We start from the raw sequence: 22,065 nt of genomic DNA on the forward strand, positions 1-22,065 counted from the left end.
TCACTGACCCAAAATCTCCCAGTGCCCCTCCCCATCTCCAACCTTCTCCTCAACTCCTCCCCTCACTCCAACATTCCCCAATGCCACCCCCCTCACTCCAAACCACCCAGCCACCACCCCCATCACTCCAAATCTCCCAGCCATCACTCCCCTCAATCCAAACCACCCCGCCACCACTCCCCTCACTCCAAAACACCCAATTACCACTCCCCTCACTCCAAACCACCCTGGCACCACTCCCCTCACTCCAAACCACCCCGCCAACAGTCCCATCACTCCAAACCACGCCACCACCACTCCCCTCACTCCAAAAGACCCCACCACCACTCCCCTCACTGCAAACCATCGCCGCCACCACTCCCCTCACTCCAAACCACGCCACCACCACTCCCCTCACTCCAAAACACCCCACCACCACTCCCCTCACTCCAAACCACGCCACCACCACTCCCCTCACTCCAAAACACCCCACCACCACTCCCCTCAATCCAAACATCACCGCCACCACTCCCCACACTCCAAACTACCCCAAAACAACTCCCCTTACTCCAAACACCCCCACCACTCCCACACTCCAAATCTTCCTACAATCGCTACATTCACTCCAAAGCACCCCGCCACCACTCCTCTCACACCAAACCACCTCGCAACCACTCCCTTTACTCCAAACAACCCCACCACCACTCCCCTCACACCAAACCACACCGCCACCACTCCTCTCATTCCAAACCCGGCTCCAGCACTCCCCTTACTCCGAAACTTCCCCGCGTCCACTCCCTTCACTCCAAACCTCCCCGCTACCACACCCCTCATTCTCAACCACCTTACCACCACTCTCCTCACTCCAAAACACCCCGCCACCACTCCCCGCAACCCACACCACCCTACCACCAACCCCCTCAATCCAAACCACCCCGCCACCACTCCCCTAACTCCAAACGACCCCACAACCACTCCTCTCACTCCATATCTCGCTATCACCACTCCACTCACTCCAGATCTTCCCACCACCACTCCCCTCACTCCAAACCACATCGCCACCACTCCCCTCACTCCAAATCACCCCGCCACCACTCCCCTCACTCCATATCTCTCTACCATCGCTCCCCTCACAGCAAACCACACCGCCAGCACGCCCCTCACTCCAAAGCACCCCGCCACCACTCCCCTCAATCCAAAACACCCCGCCACGCCTCCCCTAACTCCAAACCACCCCACCACCACTCCCCTCACACCATATCTCCCTACCACCACTCCCCTCACTCCAAGACACCCCCAACCACTCCACTCACTTCAAATCTCGCTACAACCACTCACCTCTCTCCAAACAACCCCGCCACCACTATCCTCACTCCAAATCTCCCCGCCACCATTCCCCTCTCTCCAAATCTCCCCGCAACCACTTCCCTCACTCCAAGCCAGCCCGCCACCACTCCCCTCACTACAAACCACACCACCACCATTCCCCTCTCTCCAAATCTGCCCGCAACCACTTCCCTCACTCCAAGCCGGCCCGCCACCACTCCCGTCAATCCAAACCACCGCAACACCACTCCCCTCACTCCAAATCTCCCCACCACCACTCTCCTCACTCCACATCTTCCCGCAACCACTCCCCTCATTCCAAACCACCCCGCCACCACTCCCCTCACTCCATATCTCCCTACCACCACTCCCCTCAATCCAAACCACCCACCACCACTCTCCTCACTCCATATCTCCCTACCACCACTTCCCTCAATCCAAATCACCCCGCCACCACTCCCCTCACTCCAATTCTCCTCACCACCTCTCCCCTCACTCCAAATCTTCCCACCACCACTCCTCTCTCTGCAAACAAACCCGCCAAAGCTCCCCACACTCCAAAATACACCGCCACCACTCCCCTCACACCATCCTACCGCGCCACCACTCCCCTCATTCCAAATCTCCCTACCATCGCTCCCCTCACAGCAAATCACACCGCCACCACTCTCTCACTCCAAACCACGCTGCCACCACTCCCGTCATTCCGAACCACCCCGCCACGCCTCCCCTAACTCCAAACCACCCCACCACGACGCCCCTCACTCCATATCTCCCTACCATCACTCCCCTCACTCCATGACACCCCACTACCAACCCACTCAATTCAAATCTCGCTATAACCACTCCCCTCACTAAAACCGCCCCGCCACCACTATCCTCAATCCAAATCTCCCTGACACTACTCCCCGAACTCCAAAACACCCCACCACCACTCCACTCACTCCATATCTCGCTATCACCACTCCACTCACTCCAGATCTTCCCGCCACCACTCCCCTCACTCCAAACCACACCGCCACCACTCCACTCACTCCAAATCACCCCGCCACCACTCCCCTCACTCCAAATCTCCCTACCATCGCTCCCCTCACAGCAAACCACACCGCCAGCACTCCCCTCACTCCATATCTCCCTACCACCACTCCCCTCACTCCAAGACGCCCCCAACCACTCCACTCACTTCAAATCTCGCTACAACTACACAACTCTCTCCAAACATCCCCGCCACCACTATCCTCACTCCAAATCTCCCCGCCACCATTCCCCTCTCTCCAAATCTCCCCGCAACCACTTCCCTCACTCCAAGCCAGCCCGCCACCACTCCCCTCACTCCAAACCACCCCACCACCATTCCCCTCTCTCCAAATCTCCCCGCCACCACTCCCCTCACTCCAAACAACCCCACCACCAATCCCCTCACTCCAAATCTTCCCGCCACCATACCCCTCAATCCAAACCACCGCACCGCCACTCCCCTCACTCCAAATCTCCCCACCACCACTCCCCTCACTCCACATCTTCCCGCAACCACTCCCCTCATTCCAAACCACCCCGGCACCACTCCCCTCACTCGATATCTCTCTACCACCACTCCCCTGAATCCAAACAACCCACCACCACTCTCCTCACTCCATATCACCCTACCATCACTTTCCTCAATCCAATTCACCCCGCCACCACTCCCCTGACTCCAAATCTCCTCACCACCTCTCCCCTCACTCCAAATCTTCCCGCCACCACTCCTCTCTCTGCAAACAAACCCGCCAAAGCACCCCACACTCCAAAATACCCCGCCACCACTCCCCTCACACCACCCTACCCCGCCACCACTCCCTCACTCCAAACCACCCTGCCACCACTCCCCTCATTCCGAACCACCCAGCCACGCCTCCCCTAACTCCAAACCACCCCACCACCACTCCCCTCACTCCTTATCTCCCTGCCACCACTCCACTCACTCCAAGACACCCCACTACCACTCCACTCAATTCAAATCTCGCTATAACCACTCCCATCACACCACCCTACCCCGCCACCACTCCCCTCATTCCAAATCTCCCTACCATCACTCCCCTCACAGCAAATCACACCGCCACCACTCCCCTCATTCCGATCCACCCCGCCACGCCTCCCCTAACTCCAAACCACACCACCACCACACCGCTCACTCCATATCTCCCTACCACCACTCCCCTCACTCCAGGACACCCCACTACCACTCCACTCAATTCAAATCTCGCTATAACCACTCCCCTCACTCCAAACCACCCCGCCACCACTATCCTCAATCCAAATCTCCCCGCCACCATTCCCCTCACTCCAAATCTCCCCGCCACCACTCCCCTCACTCCAAGCCAGCCCACCACCACTCCCCTCACTCCGAACCACCCCACCAGCAATCCCCTCACTCCAAACCTTCCCGCCACCACTCCCCTCAATCCAAACCACCCCAACACCACTCCCTCACTTCGTATCTCGCCACCACCACTCCCCTCACTCCAAATCTCCCCGCCACCATTCCCCTCACTCCAAATCTCCCCGCCACCACTCCCCTCACTCCAAGCCAGCCCACCACCACTCCCCTCACTCCGAACCACCCCACCAGCAATCCCCTCACTCCAAACCTTCCCGCCACCACTCCCCTCACTCCAAACCACCCCGCCACCACTCCCCTCACTCCATATCTCCCTACCACCACTCCCCGCAAACAAAACCACCCCGCCACCACTCCCCTCACTCCATATCTCCCTACCACCACTCCCCTCAATCCAAATCACCTCGTCACCACTCTCCTCACTCCATATCGCCCTACCACCACACCTCTTACTCTAAATCTTCCTGCCACCACTGCCCTCACTCCAGACCACCCCGCCACCACTCCCCTCACTCCAAATCACCCCGCCACCACTCCCCTCACTCCAAATCTCCCTACCATCGCTCCCATCAAGCAAACCACACCGCCACCACTCCCCTCACTCCAAAACACCCCGCCACCATTCCCTTCACTCCATATCTCCCTACCACCACTCCCCTCACTCCAAGACACCCCGCCACGCCTCCCCTAACTCCAAAGCACCCCACCACCACTCCCCTCACTCCATATATCCCTACCACCACTCCCCTCACTCCAAGACACCCCGCCACGCCTGCCCTAACTCCAAACCACCCCACCACCACTCCCCTCACTCCATATCTCCATACCACCACTCCCCTCACTCCAAGACACCCCACTACCACTCCACTCAATTCAAATCTCGCTATAACCACTCCCCACACTCCAAACCACCCCGCCATCACTATCCTCAATCCAAATCTCCCCGCCACCATTCCCCTCACTCCAAATCTCCCCGCCACCATTCCCCTCACTCCAAATCTCCCCGCCACCACTCCCCTCACTCCAAACCACCCCGCCACCACTATCCTCAATCCAAATCTCCCCGCCACCATTCCCCTCACTCCAAATCTCCCCGCCACCATTCCCCTCACTCCAAATCACCCCACCACCATTCCCCTCACTGCAAATCTCCCCGCCACCATTCCCCTCACTCCAAATCTCCCCACCACCACTCCAAACACTCCAAGCCAGCCCGCCACCACTCCCCTCACTCCCAACCACCCCACAAACAATCCCCTCACTCCAAATCTTCCCGCCACCACTCCCCTCAATCCAAACCACCCCACCACCACTCCCCTCACTTCGTATCTCACCACCACCACTCCGCTCACTCCATATCTCCCTACCACCACTCACCTCAAACCAAACCACCCCGCCACCACTCCCCTCACTCCATATCTCCCTACCACCACTCCCCTCAATCCAAATCACCCCGACTCCATTCGCCTCACTCCATATCTCCCTACCACCACTCCTCTCACTCCAAATCTTCCTGCCACCACTCCCCTCACTCCAGACCACCCCGCCACCACTCCCCTCAACCCAAATCACCCCGCCACCACTCCCCTCACTCCGAATCTCCCTAACATCTCTCCCATCAAGCAAACAACACCGCCATCACTCCCCCCACTCCAAACCTCCCCGCCACCACTCCCCTCAATCCAAAACACCCTGCCACGCCTCCCCTAACTCCAAACCAACCCACCACCACATCCCTCACTCCATATCTCCCTACCGCCACTCCCCTCACTCCAAGACACCCCACTAACACTCCACTCACTTCAAATCTCGCTACAACCACTCACCTCACTCCAAACCACCCTGCCACCACTATCCTCACTCCAGGTCTCCCTACCATCGCTCCCCTCACCCCATATCTCCCTACCATCACTTCCCTCATTCCAAACCACCCCGCCACCACTCCCCTCACTCCAAAGCTCCCCACCACCACTCCCCTCACTCGAAATCTTCCCGCCACCACTCCCCTCACTCCAAACCACCCCGCCACTACTCTCTTTACTCCAAGCCACCCCGCCACCACTCCCCTCACTCCAAACCACCCCGCCACAACTCCCATCACTCCAAACCACCCCGCCACCACTCCCCTCACTCTAAAACACCCCGCCACCACTCCCCTCACCCCACCCTACCCCGCCACCACTCTCCTCACTCCAAATCTCCCTACCATCGCCCTCTCACTCCAAACCACTCCCACCACTCCCCTCACTCTAAACCACCCCGCCACCACTTCCCTCAATCCAAACCACCCCGCCGCGCCTCCCCTAACTCCAAACCAACCCACCACCACTCACCTCACTCCATATCTCCCCACCACCACGCCCGCACTCCAAGACACCACTCCACCACTCCAGACACTTCTATTTCGCTACAACCATTCCCCTAACTCCAAATCTCCCCGCCACCACTCCCCTCACTTCAAACCACCCCACCACCAATCCCCTCACTCCAAATCTTCCCGCCACCACTCCCCTCAATCCAAACCACCCCACCATCACTCCCATCACAACAAATCTCCCCACCACCACTCAGCTCACTCCAAACCACGCCACCACCAATCCCCTCACTCCAAATCTTCCCGCCACCACTCCCCTCAATCCAAACCACCCAACCATCACTCCCATCACAACAAATCTCCCCACCACCACTCAGCTCACTCCAAACAAGGCCGTCACCACTATCCTCACTCCAAACCACCCCACCACCAATCCCCTCTCTCCAAATCTTCCAGCCACCACTCCCCTCTCTCCAACCCACCCAACTACCACTCCCCTCACTCCAAAACACCCCAATACCACTCCACTCACGCCAAACCACCCCGCCACCACTCCCCTCACTCCAAATCTCCCTATCATCGTCCCTCTCACTCCAAACCACCCCGCCACCACTCCCTCACTCCAAACCATCCCAGCACCCCTCCCCTCACTGCAAACAACCCCGCCACGACTCATCTAACTCCAAGCCAACCCACCATCACTCTCCTCACTCTAAATCTCCCTACAAACACTCACCGCACTCCAACCCACCCCACCACCACTCCCCTCACACCAAACCACCCCTTCACCACTCCCCTCACTCCACACCACCCCGCAAACACTGCCCTCATTCCAACCCACCCCGCCATCACTCCCCTCACTCAAAATCTCCCTAACATCGCTCCGCTTACTCCAAACCTCCCCACCGTCCATCCTCTCATTCCAACCCTACTTAGCGCCCCTCGGCTGATTGCAACCCACGTCATCACCCCTCTCCTCACTCCAACTCACCCTACCATCACTTCCCACACTCCAACACTCCCCACTGCCCCTCCACTTACTCCAATCCTCCCCACCACTCTCCCCAAACTCCAACCCTACTAGCGCCCCTCTCCTCACATCAACCAACCCCACGGCACCTCCCCTCACTCGCCACCGCCCCACCTCTCACTCCAACCTACCAATCACCACTCCCATCACTCCAACCCTCTCCACCGCACCTGCCCCCACTCCAACCCTTCCAACTGACCCTCATCTCAACCCCACCCTGCCCCTCACTCCAACACACCCCACCGCCCCTCACCTCACTCCAATCCTCACCACCGCCCTGCCCCTCACTCGAACACTCCCCACCGCCCCTCCCCATCGCTCCAACACACCCCACCACACCTCCCCTCACTCCAACCCTCCCGACTGCCACTGCCCTCACCCCAACACTCCCCGCAGCCCCTCACCTGATTCCAAGACTCCCCACCGCCCCTCCTCTCACTCCAACCCGCCCCTCCAGACCTAAACTCACTCCAACACACCCACTGCCCCTCTCCTCCCCCCAAACTTCCCCACTGCCCCACCCGTCCGGCCATCTATCCCTATTACCCCTCTCCACTCCAACCTTCCCCACCACCCCTCTACTCCAAACCTCAGAAACGCCACGCCCCTGAATCCAGCCTACCATACAGCCCATCCAGTCAGTGCAAACCTCCCCACCAACCCTCCTCTCTATCTAACAGTCCCCACCGCCCACTTCTCCCCTCACCCCAACTCGACCCACCGCCCCTAGCCTCACCCGAAAAGCCCCCACAGCCTCTTCTCTCAGTCCAACAATCCCCACCGACCATCCCCTCACGCCAACGCACCCCACCACACCTCACCTCACTACAACAGTCCCCAGTGCCCATCCCCTCATTCCAACACTCCCCATTGCCCCTCCCCACTCCAACCTTCCCCACCAACTGTCCTTCACTGCAACCCTCAGCAACGCCACTCCCCTCACCCCAGCATACCCTACAGCCCCACCTTTCACTGCAAATCTCCGCACCAACCTTCAACTCACTCCAACACTCCCCATCGCCCGCCTCTACCCAACAGACGCCTCTGCCTCTCCCCTCACTGCAACAATTCCAATCGCCCCTTCCCACTCCAACCTTCTCCACAACCCCTCCCCTCACACCAATCCTTCCTACGACCAGTTCCTTCAACCTAAACTTCCATCTCCCCCTCACTGCTATGCTCCCACAGCCCCTCGCATCACTCAAACCCTCCGCACCATCCTCCTCTCACTCCAACCCTCCACACCACCCACCTTTCACTCCAAACCTCCCTACTGCTCCTGTCCTCCCTCCAACTCTCCCTGTCACCTCTGCGCTCACTGCACCTCTCCCCACCACCCGTCCATCACTCCAACCCTCTGCACCACCCTCCTCTCACTTCAAACCTCCCCACCGTCCTTCCCCTCTCTCCAACTCTCCCCACTGCCCCTCCCCTCACCCCAACCTGCCCCAGAGCCGCTCCCCATACTCTAACACTCCTCTCATTCCACCCCTCCCCATCATCCCTCCCCTCACTCCATCCCTCCCCACCACAACACCCGATACCACCACCCGTCCCACTGCCCTTCCACAATCCTCAGACTCTCCATCGTCCATCCTAACACTCCAATGCTCTCAACCACCACACCCCTCAATTTAACACTCCCCACCGCACCTCCCCTCAACCCGACCTTCCCCACCGTCTCTCCCCTCAACCGCACACTTTCCAATCTTCCTCCCTCAACCTAAACCTCACCATCGTCCTCCCCTCACTCCAGTCCTGCTGACCACCACTCCCCTCACTCCAATACTCCCCACCGCACCTACCCGCACTCAAAACATCCCCACCGCCACTCCCAACACGACATCCTCGCCACTGCTCCTGCCCTCACTCCAAAACCACCCCCGCATGTCCCGTCACTCAGAACCTCGCCACCGCCCCTGCCATCAATTCAAACATCCGTACCACACTTCCCCACAATTGTACCCTTATCACTGCATCTCCCCTCACTCCAAGTCTCCCCAAAACCACTCCCCTCATTCCAACGCTCGCCACAACCACTCCTCACTCCAACTCTTTCCAGAACACCTCTCCTCACTCAATTGCTCCTCACCACACCTCCCCACACTCAAACCGTTCCCACCGTCACTCCTCTTACCACACCATCGGCACAGCTCCTCCCCTCTCTCGAACCCTCCCCACCACCAGTCTCATCAATCCAAACCTCCCCACTGCGCTTCCCCTCTCTCTAAACATCCCCACCGACCCTCCACACAACCAACCTTCAATACTGGCCCCTCCCTTCACTCCTAACCTCCCCACCGCCCTTCCTCTCACTCCAACCCTCCGCAGCGCTCCTCACCTCACCCCAGCCTTCCCCACAATCCCTCCACTCACTCCAACACTCCCTATCGACCATCCGCACTCCAGCCCTCCCCACCGCCCCGCCACACATCCCAGTCTACACCACTGCCCTCTCTCCTCACTCCAACCCTTCCCCCCGCACCTCCACGCAACCCAACACTCACCTCATTCCAACCGAACTCTCATCCCGGGCCGTAACTCCAACCCTCCCCATCACACCGCCTCTCACTCCAACAGTCCCCACCACCACTCCCCGCAGTCCAACCCTTCCCACCACCACTCCTCTCCTTTCAACGTTACACAGAACCCCACCCCTCACTCCAACGAACGGCACAGACCCGCCCCTCTCTCTAACGATCCCTACCGGCCCTCCCCTCACTCCAACCCCTCCTATCACACCTCCCTTCTGTCAACCCCTACCCATCGCCACTCCCCTCATTCTCATCCACCCAACGACGCTCCCGTCTGTCCAACTCCCTTCACCAACACCCCCTCACAACAACCCTCACCACTGCCCCTCCACTCGCTCCAACCCTTCAACCCGCCTTCCCCATCTCCTCCACATTTCCCACCTCCCTAGCCCAACCTTAAGCCTCCCTATCGTCCCACCCCTCAGTCCAACACTCCTCACTGCACCTCCTTTCAATCCAACACTCCCCACTGGCCCACCTCTCACTCCAACCCTCACCACCACACCTGTCCTCACTCCGAACCTCACTACTGCCCCTCCCCAAAACTAAACCCACAACACCGGCCCTTCCTGTCACTCCAACTATCGCCACTGCCCCTTCACTCACTCCAACACTCCCCACTGCCTCTGCCCTCAACCCAACATTTCCACCACCACTCCCCTCAACCCAAAACTCCCAACTGCGCCTCCGCTCATGACAACCATTCGCACCACCACTTCCTTCAGCTCAAGCATCGACACAATCTTTCCCCTCACTCCAAACATCCCCACTGCACTTACCCTCACTCCAACACTCCCAACAGACACTCCACTCATTCCAACACTCCCCACCAACCCTCTCCTCACTCCAATACTACCCACACCCCAACCTTCATTCCAACCCTCCCCAGGGCCCTTCTGCTCAACCCCTCCCTCCCCTTATTCCAACATGCAGCCTGGGCCCTAACTCCAAGCCTCCCCACCACCCCGCTCCTCACTGCAACCATCCCCACCACCGCCCCCCTCACGCCAACCCTCCAAAGCGCCACCTGCTTAGTCAAACCCTCCCCACCGCCCTCGCCTCACGCCAACCTTCCCAACACCCCATCCATTCACTCTATCCATCCTCACCACACCTCCCACCCTATCTTCTGAACTAATCTTCCATGCGGGACTTGATCAAAAGCCACTCTGAAGCCCATGTAGACTACATCAACATATTTACCGTCATGTACACATCTGGTCACCACCTCGAAAAATTCAACCAATTTCGTTCGACACGATCTCCACCTGACAAAGCCATGGTGACTATTCCTTATTATTCCCTGCCTTTCCAAGTGGAGATTAATCCTATCCCTGTATATTTATCCGGTTCAGTGCCTCGGATGTGACGCTTGTCTGTGTGTATTTGTGATGGCCTGGCTTGTACTATGCATCTATTTGTGTCTCTGTGCCTGTGTTTGTGTGTGTGCCTCGTGGCCGGTGTTTTTCTGTGTGTGTGTGTGTGTGTGTGTGTGTGTGTGTGTTTGTGTGTGTGTGTACGTTTGTTTGTGGGAGTTGTGCAGTATGTCTATTTGTGTCTCTGTGCCTGTTTGATTGTGTGTGTGTGTGTGTGTGTGTGTATGTGTGTGTGTGTGTGTGTGTGTGTGTGTGTGTGTGTGTGTGTGTGTGTGTGTTTGTTTCTGGCTCAGTACCTGGGGTGAGCTTTCTGTTTCTGTTTTTGTATTTGCCTGGGTTATGATCTGTGTGTGCCTGAGTGTGCGTGTCTGTTTGTACTGGCTCAGTGCCCGGTGTATAAATAATGTGTTTGTGTGTTTGTTCGTGTGTCTATCCCAATGTCTGTGGTGTGTTCTGTGTGTGTATCGGGCTCAGTGCCAATGATGTGATGTGGGTGTGTGCGTGCGTGCGTTTTGCACAGTGCTGGGGTGCGATCTTTGTGTGTCTGGCTCAGTGGGTGGGGTCTGAGCAGTGTGAGTGTATGTGTGTGCATGTGTGTCACTGTCTGTGTTTGCATGTATGTGTTTGTGTATCTGTCTGGCTCAGTGCCTGGGGTCTGATCGATGTGTGTGTGTCTTTCTGTATTTTTGTGTTTGTGTGTGTTTGTATATATGTCTGGTTCAGTTCCTGGGATCTGATCAGTGTATGTGTGGATGTGTGTGTGTGTCTGTCTGTGTTTGTCTGTATGTTTTATATAAAAAATCTGGTTCAGTGCTTGGGGTCTGATGCGTGTGTGTGCGTACCTCTGAGTCCATGGGTTATGTGGAAGTGTGTATGTGGATATTTGTGCTGTCTGTGTGTGTGTCTGGGTATGCATACATGTGTGTGAATATGTGTATGTGTTTGCGTGTATGTCTGCATACCTGTGTGTGAATGCGTGTAAGTGGAAGTGTGTGGATATTTGTGGTGTCTGTGTATGTGTGTGTGTGTATGTATGTGTTTGTATATCTGTCTGGTTCAGTGCGTGGGGTCTGATCGATGTGTGTGTCTTTCTATAATTTTGTGTTTGTATATTTGTCTGGTTCAGTGCCTGAGGTGTGATCGGTGTACGTGTGTAGGTGTGAACTGGTGTGTGTGCGTTTCTGTCTGTCTGTGTTTGTGTGAGTGTCTTTGTATATCTGTCGGGTTCTTTGCCTGGGGTCTGATGCGTGTGCATACATGTGTGTGCATGTGTGTGTGTGTGTGTGTGTGTGTGTGTGTGTGACTGTGCTTGTGTGTCTCTGTTTCTGCCTGTATATCTGTCTGGCTGATTGCCTGGGGTCTGATCTTTGTGAGTGCTAGTGTGAGTGCCAGTGTGAGTGTGTGTGTGTGTGTGTGCGTGTGTGTGTGTTTGTATATTTGTTGGCTCAGTGCCTGTGGTCTGATCGTTGTGTATGTGTGTGTGTCTGTCTGTCTGTTTGTGTCTGTATGTGTTTGTATATCTGTCTGGTTCAGTGCCTGCGGTCTGATCGGTGTGTGTGTTTGGTCATTTGTGGCTGTCTGGAAGGCCCTTGTGAGGGGGATTGGACGGGTAGTCATCAACCCCAGGGGGAGCAGTGCCCTATGTGTAGGAGAGGAAGACATTGGTATGGTTCTTAATGGACACTTTGCGTCCGACTTCTCAAAAGAGGGGGGCGATGCAGATATTGTAGTTAAGGAGGGGGGTGTGAAGTATTAGATGTGATTAAGGTAGGGAGACAGGAATTATTAATTGTATTAGCATCGTTGAAAGTAATAAATCAGATGAAATATATCCCAGGCTGTCAAAAGAAGCAAGAGACGAAATAGCAAAGGGTCTGAACATCATTTTCCAGTCCTGACTTAATACAGGTGTGGTGCCAGAAGATCGGAGAACTGCTAACATTGTACCACTGTTTAGAAAGGGAGAGAAGGATAGACCGAATAACTACAGGTCAGCCAGTCTAACCTCAGCAGTGTGCATATTATTGGAATCTATTCTGAGGGACAAGGATAAAAGTCACTTAGAAAGGCACAGTTTAATCAAGGATAGTCAGTTTGGATTTGTTAAGGGAAGATCCTGTCAGACAAAATGTATGCATTTTTGAAAAAGTAACAAGGAAGATAGATGAGGGTCATGTAGTAGATGTGATATACATGGATATTATCAAGGCCTTTGAAAAGGGCCAACATGGAAGACTAGTTAACAAACTAAAATTCCATGGGATCCAAGGAAATATAGCAAGGTGGATACAAAAAATTGGCTCAGTGGCAGGAAACAAAGGGTAATTGTTGAGAGATGTTTTTGAAACTGGAGGACTGTTTCCAGTGGCGTTCCACAGGGCTCAATACTGGGTCCCCTGCTTTATGTGGTATACTTTCACGATTTGGACGTAAATGGAGAAGCATGATCAAGATGTTGTCAGACGGCACAAAGATTGGCCATGTGGCAGAAAGTGAGGAGGATAGCTGTAAGCTCCAGGATGATATTGATGGTCTGGTCAGATGTGCAGAAAAGGGGTAAATTGAATTCAAATTGGAGAATTGATGCTCTTGGGGAGGTCAAACAAGGCAAAGGATAAATGGCAAAATGCTGAGAAGTGCAGAGGAAGTGAGGAATGACCTTGGAGTGAATGTCCACAGATCCCTGAAGGAAGCCAGAGAGGCCGATAAGGTGGTTAAGAAGGCATAAGGAATCCTTTCCTTTTTTAGGTCAGGTATAGAATATAAGAGCAGGAGGTTATGGTGGAACTGTATAACTCATTGGTTAAGCCACAACTTGAATACTTTGTGCAGTTCTGGTCACCTCATTACAGAAAGGATGTAATTGCACTAGAGAGGGTACAGAGGGGATTTATGAGGATGCTGCTGCCAGGATAGTGGACATTCACCAACATTATGCACTGGGCATGCTCACACACCAACTGTACATTAATGGAGCGAGAGTTCTTTAACTTCCTGTACCTCTCCATATTGACATGGGGCCCCCGCAGAGCTACCTCCATCATCAGGTATCCCGCTATCCTGACAAAGCCACGGAATCTCTCATCCTGCTTCTCCCTGCTGAGGGAGAAAATGATGTCATAGATGGTCACCCTCACCTCCCAGAATTATCAATGGACAACACACAGGCCTAGTAACTACTGGTCAGTTAGTTTAACATCAGTTGTGAGGAAGGTTTTAGAAGCAATAATCAGGGGAAGAAAATCAGCACACACTTAGAGAGGTTTGATTTAATTAAGGATTGTCAGCACGGATTTCTAAAAGGCAGATCATGCCTGACTAAACTAATTGTTTTATTTTGCTGAAGTAACAGAGAAGGTTGATGAAGGGAATGTGGTGGATGTTGTCTACATGGCTTTTATGAAAGTATTTGATGAAGTACCATACCAAAGGTTGGTTAACAAAATTGAAGCTCGTGGAATAGCATCCAATTGGATCAAACATTGTCTAAAGTACAGAAAAGAGCGAACAAAAACAAGAAATGCTGGAATCACTCAGCAGGTCTGGCAGCATCTGTGGAAAGAGAAGCAGAGTTAACGTTTCGGGTCAGTGACCCTTCGTCGGAACTCTGGAACAGTGACTTCGGTCACTGACCCGAAACGTTAACTCTGCTTCTCTTTCCACAGATGCTGCCAGAACTGCTGAGTGATTCCAGCATTTCTTGTTTTTGTTTCAGATTTTCAGCATCCGCAGTATTTTGCTTTTATTACAGAAAAGAGCGAGTCGTGGTAAATGGTTGTTTTTTTTCAGACTAGAGTATGGTAGGCAGTGATGTTCCCCAAGGGCCAGTGCCAGGGCAACTGTATATTTTGCTAAATATAAATGACGTGGATCTTTGAATACAGAGTAGAACTTCAGTCTTACGATGTTACCACACTTGGAGGAGTGGTAAACAGTGAGGATGATACAAACTGCCTGCAACAGGATATAGATAGGCTAGCACAATGGACAGAGAAGTGGCAGGTGGAATTTAATACAAAGGAGTGTGTGGTGACACACTTTGTCAGAAGGAATAGGAAGGCAATATAGACTTAATGACACAGTTCTAAAGGTGTGCAGTACCAGAGGGAACAGGGCTTCCTTATGCATTGATCTTTGAAGGTGGCAGAACATATTAGGAGAGTGTTTAGCGAAGCATATCAGATCTTGGGCTTCATCATTAGAGGCAAAGATACAAAAGCAGGGAAGTTATGCTGAGACTTTATAAAACTTTGGTCAGGCCCCAGCTAGAGAGCTGTGTCCAGTTCTGGTCACCACACTTTAAGAAGGATGTTAAGGTCCTTGAGAGGGTGCAGAGGAGATTTACCAGAATGTTCGGGGGTCGGGGGTGCGTTAGCTACAAGGTTAGTTTGGAGAAGCTGAAATTGTTCTCCCAGGACAAAAGGAGATTGAGAGAGATTTGATAGAGGTGTACAAGATTATTATAGACTGAGATAAGATAGATAAGGAAAAACTGTTCCCATTAACTGATAAAACACGGACTAGGGGACACAGATGGAAGGTTTTGGGTAGGAGATGTAGGGGGAATGTGAGGAAGAGCTTTTTTACGCAGTGGATGGTAATGAGCTGGAACTCACAGCCCATGAGGGGGGTGGAAGCCGAGACAATCAATGATTTCAAAAGGAAACTGGATGGGCACCTGAAGGAAATGCACTTGCAGGGATATGGGGATTGAGCTGGAGAGTGGGAATGACTGGATTGTTCCACAGAGAGCTGGCATGGAGGGCGCGAAAGGCCTCCTTCTGTGTTGTGAATGACTCCATCACTCTATGAATCTACGTTTGATATGTCTCCTGCTCCTGCCTGGAAAGATCTAGATACACGTGGCCGCAAATGTGACACCATGATTGTATGTTGCCTCCCTGGTGCTAGGGTCAAGGAGGTCACGCAGCGGCTGCAGGACATTCTGAAAGGGGAGGGTGCGCAACCAGAGGTTGTGATACACATTGGTACCACCGACATAGGAAAAAAGAGGGATGAGGACCTGCAACAAGAATTTAAGCAGCTAGGTAGCAGATTAAAAAGCAGCACCTCTAATGTTGCAATCTCTGGATTACTCCCGGTGTCACCTGCTAGTGAGTTTAGAAATAGAAGGATAGAGCAGATGAATGCGCGGCTTAGGAGATGGTGCAGAAGGGAGGGTTTTAGTCTCCTGGATCGTTGGGTCTGTTTCTGGCAAAAGTGGGACCTGTACAAGTTGGAAAGGTTGCACTTGAACCAGAATGTGACAAGCATCCCTGCTGGGAGATTTGTTAGTTCTGTTGGGGGATGGGGCGGGGTATTTAAACTAATTTGGCATGGGGGGGATAAAGAGTGGAGGTACAGTAGGGGGTATTATCGAAGGTAAGGTGAGTTTGCCTGGAAGGCAGAGCAAATATAGACCTGATAAGGCACAGGGTAAAAATGCAAGGTTGGAGTGCATCGATTTTCAATGCAAGGAGTTGTACTAGGAAGGCAGATAAATTGATGGCGTTGATTAGCACATGGCATTATGACATTATTGCTATCACAGAGACATGGTTAAGGGAGAGGCAGGACTGACAGCTCAATATTCCAGGGTAAAGAATCTTCAGCCGGGACAGAGGAGGGGACAAAACAGGGGATGGCATTGCACTGTTCATCAAGGAGTCATTTACTGCAGTAAGGAGGGATGACATCTTAGAAGGTTCCTCAAAAGAGGCGATTTGGGTAGAAATTAAAAAGAAAAAGGGGCAATCACTTGGCTGGGCGTGTGCTACAGGCCTCCAAACAGTCAGTAAGAGATAGAAGAGCAGTTGTGCAGGCAATTCTCGGAGAGGTGTAAAAATAATAGGGTAATAATAGTAGGAGATCATAACTTCACCAATATTAACTGGGATAATCTCAATGCAAAATGCTTAAAAGGGCCGCAATTCTTAAAATGCATGCAGGAGAGCTTTTTGAGCCAGTATGTTGAAACTCCTGCAAGAGAAGGGGCAGTACTGGACCTAATCCTAGGGAGTGACGAAGGTCAAGTGTTAGAAGTGTCATTGGGGACCATTTCGGGGATAGTGACCATAACTATGTAGGATTTTAGGTAATTATGGAAACAAAAAACAAAGATGGACCAAAAATAAAGGTACTGAATTGGAGGAAGGCCGATGTCAATATGATAAATCACAATCTGGCCAAAGTGGACTGGGAGCAGCTACTTGGAGGAACGTCTACAGCACATCAGTGGGAGTCATTCAAAGAGGAAATTGTGAGAGTTCAGAGCTAAACATGTACCCCCAATAAGCCCAGGGAACCCTGGATGTCATGGGATGTGGAGGATTGGATCAGGAAAAAAAGGAGGCCTATGGCAGATCCCAAGTGCTGGGAACAGTGGAGGACCTAAAGGAGTTTAGAAAGTGTAGGGGGTACTGGAAAAAAGTAATTAGGAGAGCGAAGAGGGAACATGAAAAAACACTGGCGGGCAAGATAAAGGAAAATCCCAAGGCGTTTTATTAATATATTAGGAAAAAGAGGATAACCAGGGAAAGAGTAGGGCTCATTGGGGACCAACTTGCCAATGTTTGAGTGGAGCCGGAAGATATAGGCGAAGTTTTAAATTATTACTTTTCATCTGTGTTCACGATGGAGAAGGACGATGTTGGTGTAGAGATTAGGGAGGGGGATTGCGGTATAGTTGAACATATTAACATCGAAAGGGAGGAAATATCAGCTATTATAGCGGGCTTAAAAGTGGATAAATCCTCAGGCCCAGATGAGATTTATCCCAGGCTGTTATGTGAGGCAAGGGAGGAGACAGCAGGGGCTTTGAGACAAATTTTCAAATCCTCTCTAGCCACAGGTGAGGTACCAGAGGACTGGAAGACAGGGAATGAGGTATCATTATTCAAGAAGGGTGGTAGGAATAAACCTGGTAATTACAGGCCGCTGAATCCAACATCAGTGGTTGGGAATATGTTGGAAAAAATTCTGAGGGACATATTTAATCTCCACTAGAAGGCGGGGATTGATCAGCAATAGTCAACATGGCTTTTTCAGGGGCCGGTGTGGGTTGTGGCGGCGACCTTGTCTAACTAACTTGATTGAATTTTTCGAGGAGGTGACTAGATGTATCGATGAGGGTAAAGCAGTAGATGTAGTTTACACGGATTTCAGTAAGGCTTTTGATAAGGACCCGCACAGGAGATTGGTGAAGAAGGTAAGAGCCCATGGGATCCAGGGCAATTTGACAAGTTGGATCCAAAACTGCCTTTTTGGCAGGAGGCAGATAAGTCTGAAGCATTTGCAACAATCTTCAGCCAGAAGTGCCGAGTTGATGATTCATCTCGGCCTCGTCTTGAAGTCCGCAGCATCACAGATGCAAGACATCAGCCAATTCGATTCACTCTGCGTGATATGAAGAAACGACTGAAGGCACTGGATATTGCCAAAGCTATGGGCCCTGACAATATTCCGGCAATAGTATGGAAGACCTGTGCTCCAGAACTTGCCGCGCCATAGCCAAGCTGTTCCAGTACAGCTACAACACTGGTATCTACCCACCAATGTGAAAGTTTGCCCAGGGATGTCCTGTACACAAAACGCAGGACAATGCAACCCGGCCAATTACATCCCCATCAGTCTACTATCAATCATCAGTAAAGTGATGGAAGGTGTCATCAACAGTGCCATCAAGCGGCACTTGCTTAGCAATAACCTGCTCAGTGATGCTCAGTTTGGGCTCCGCCAGGACCACTCAGCTCCTGACCTCATCACAGCCTTGGTTCCAACATGAACAAAAGAGCTGAACTCAAGGGGTGAGGTGAGAGTGACTGCTCTTGACATCAAGGCAGCATTTGACCGAGTATGGCATCAAGGAGCCCGAGCAAAACTAGAGTCAATGAGAATCAGGGGGGAAACTCTCTGCTGGTTGGATTCATACCTAGCGTGAAGGACGATGGCTGTGGCAGTTGTAGGGCAATGATCTGAGCTCCAGGACATCACTGCGGGAGTTCCTCAGGTTAGTGTCCTAAGCCCAACCATCTTCAGCTGCTTCATCAATGGCCTTCCTTCAATCATAAGGTCAGAAGTGGGGATGTTCGCTGATAATTGCACAATGTTCAGCACCATTCGCGACTCCTCAGATACTGATGCAGTCCGTGTCGAAATGCAGCAAGACCTGGATAATATCCAGGCTCGGGCTGATAAGTGGCAAATAACATGCGCGCCACACAAGTGCCAGGCAATGACCATCTCTAACAAGAGAGAATCTAATCATCTCCCCTTAACATTCAATGGAATTGCCATCGCTGAATCCCCCACTATCAACATCCAAGGGGCTACCATTAACCAGAAACTGAACTGAAGTAGCCATATAAATATCATGGCTACAAGAGCAGGTCAGAGGCTAGGAATCCTGAGGCGCGCAATTCGCCTCCCAACTCACCTAAGCCAGTCCACTATCAACAAAGCACACGTCAGGAATGTGATGGAATGCTCTCCACTTGCCTGGATGGGTGCAGCTCCAACAACACTCAAGAAGCTCGACACCATCCAGAAAAACGCAGCCCACCTGATTGGCAACCCATCTACAAACATTCACTCCCTCCACCACTGACGCACAGTGGCAGCAGTGTGTACCATCTGCAAGATGCACTGCAGCAATGCACCAAGCCTCCTTAGGCAGCACCTTCCAAACCCGCCCATCTCTACAACCTCGAAGGACAAGAGCAGCAGATGCAAGGAAACATCACCACCTGCATGTTCCCGTCCAAATCACCCACCACCCTGACTTGGAACTATGTCGCCGTTCCTTCACTGTCGCTGGGTCAAAATCCTTTATCTCCCTTCCTTACAGCACTGTGGGTGTACCTACCCCAAATGGACTGCAGCGGTTCAAGAAGGCAGCTCACTACCACCTTCTCAAGGGCAATTAGGGATGGGCTTTAAATGCTGGCATAGCCAGTGAAGTCCACATCCCAGGAATGAATTTAAAAAAAAGCACAGGTAGATAAGGTAGTTAGGAAGGCATATGGGATACTTGCCTTTATTAGCTGAGGCATGCAGTATAAGAGCAGGGAGGTTACGATGGAGCTAGTTAGTCCACAGCTGGTGTACTGTGTACAGTTCTGGTCACCAAACTACAGGAAGGATGTGATTGCAACTGGAGAGGGTGCAGATGAGATTCACCTGGGTGTTTCCTGGGTTGGAGAATTTCAGCTATGAAGATAGACTGAAAAGGCTGGAGGTGTTTTCCTTGGAGCATAAAAGGCTGAGGGGTGGTGGTGGTGGTGGTGGTGGTGGTGGGGGGGGGGTGGGGAACATGATTGATGACTACAAGATTATGAGGGGCATTGATAGGTTAGATAGGAATAACCTCTTTCCCTTCGTGAGTGGTCAAGAACCAGTGGCATAGATTTAGCGTAGGGTGCAAGAGTTTTATGGGGGGCTTGAGGGCGCATTTTATCATCCAAAGGGTGGTTGGAATCTGGAACGCACTGCCTGAAGAGATAGTGGAAGCAGGAACCCTCACAACTTTTAAGAAATATTTAGATGAGCATTTGAATCGCCAAAGCATACAATGCTACAGGGCAAGTGCAGGGATATGGAATTAGAATAGTTGGATGCTGTATGGCCAGCACAGACATGACAGGCCGAAGGGCCTATTTCTGTACTGTATAACTCTATTACCGTATGACACAGAAGTTCAATGAAACTGTGACCTTAACGGCCACGGACAGCTCCGTCTTCCTCCTAGTGTGAGGCTCAAGGTCACGTTGCAGGTGACACAGTTCTGTGACCACCTCATTTTCGCATCAGAGACACCTGACACACTGCTCCTAGGTTAGGTGTAGATATGAAAAGTGCTCTTGGAAAACTCTTGTTGGATAGGGCAGAGCCCTTCCTCCTCTCTCTTTACAGAGCTTCCCCTGTCTGCAGCCTCTGCTCCATTTGTTGGTCATGTTACAGACCCAGAGACACTGTAACTACAGTCTGCATACTTCGCCCAGAGTTTGGTCACCAAATCTTCTGTCCTCTCTTAATTTCTGCAGCAGCGCACAACACAACCTCCAGCAAACCATCCACAGCACTTCCACTAACTTTACAATAATAGAAGTAAGTCAAAAGCCCCTCAGCTGTAAGTTGGATGCCTGGACTTTTAAATAACATTAGAGGGGTTTCCTCACGCTGCTGAATTTATGTTCAACTGAGAGTGACTAACACAGGCAGTCAGTGGACATGCACAGACCAAGTTTCAAAGACGTACATCCAAGTTGCTGGAATAGAAGTTTGACGTGACATTCTACCTCTGCTCATGCTACGAGTGCACACAATGTACTTCCGGGATAGAGCGCTGCACAGCAGGGGACAGTGTGCAGACCACACCAGAAGTGGCTGGTAGCTCAGCTCACCCCCTTTTGTGGATACAGATTTCCATAGTGTGAGCAATAGTGGTGCTGTAGAGTCGAAAATCATCACCAGGGAGAGATAGAGAGGGAAGGAAATTCACTTTAAAACGGGACACGGAAGTTCACTAGAATGCAAAAGATTTTCTGGAATATAGGAAATCGACAGAGGCCTTGGAGGCGTGAGGCCATGAAGGAATGTAAGTACAAGAATGAGAATATTAAAATTAAGTTGCTGGCAGACCGGGAGCCACTGTCGATCAGTGAACAATGAGGTGATAGGTGATCGGGATTTGGAGTGAGTTAGGATTCAGGCAGCAGAGTTCTGGAAGGGCTGTGGTTTATGGAGGTTTTTAACTGGAAGAGTGACCAGGATAGAATTTGAATAGTCAAGTATGGTTTAACAAAGGCACAGATAAGCGTTTATGCAGCAGATTGACTGAGGCAGACGTGGAGACGAGTGATATTAAAGAGGTAGTTGTCAGCAGGGTTGGTGATGGAAAGAATTTGGAGATGAACTCAGCTCAGGTATAAATAGAACACAGAGATTGCAAACAGTCTGAGTTAGCCTCAGACATTGGCTAGGATAGGTGATTCACAGAAAGAGGACAGAGTTTGTGATGGACACCGATGCCACTGGCTTCAGTCTTCCCAAAATTTTCATTACAGAACAATATTTCATTGAAACAGGGTTTACAGATCTCTGAGCTGGGAATAGAGTCTTACCATGGGACA

Source organism: Heterodontus francisci, unplaced genomic scaffold (assembly GCF_036365525.1).
Source record: "Heterodontus francisci isolate sHetFra1 unplaced genomic scaffold, sHetFra1.hap1 HAP1_SCAFFOLD_128, whole genome shotgun sequence".
NCBI lineage: Eukaryota > Metazoa > Chordata > Chondrichthyes > Heterodontiformes > Heterodontidae > Heterodontus > Heterodontus francisci.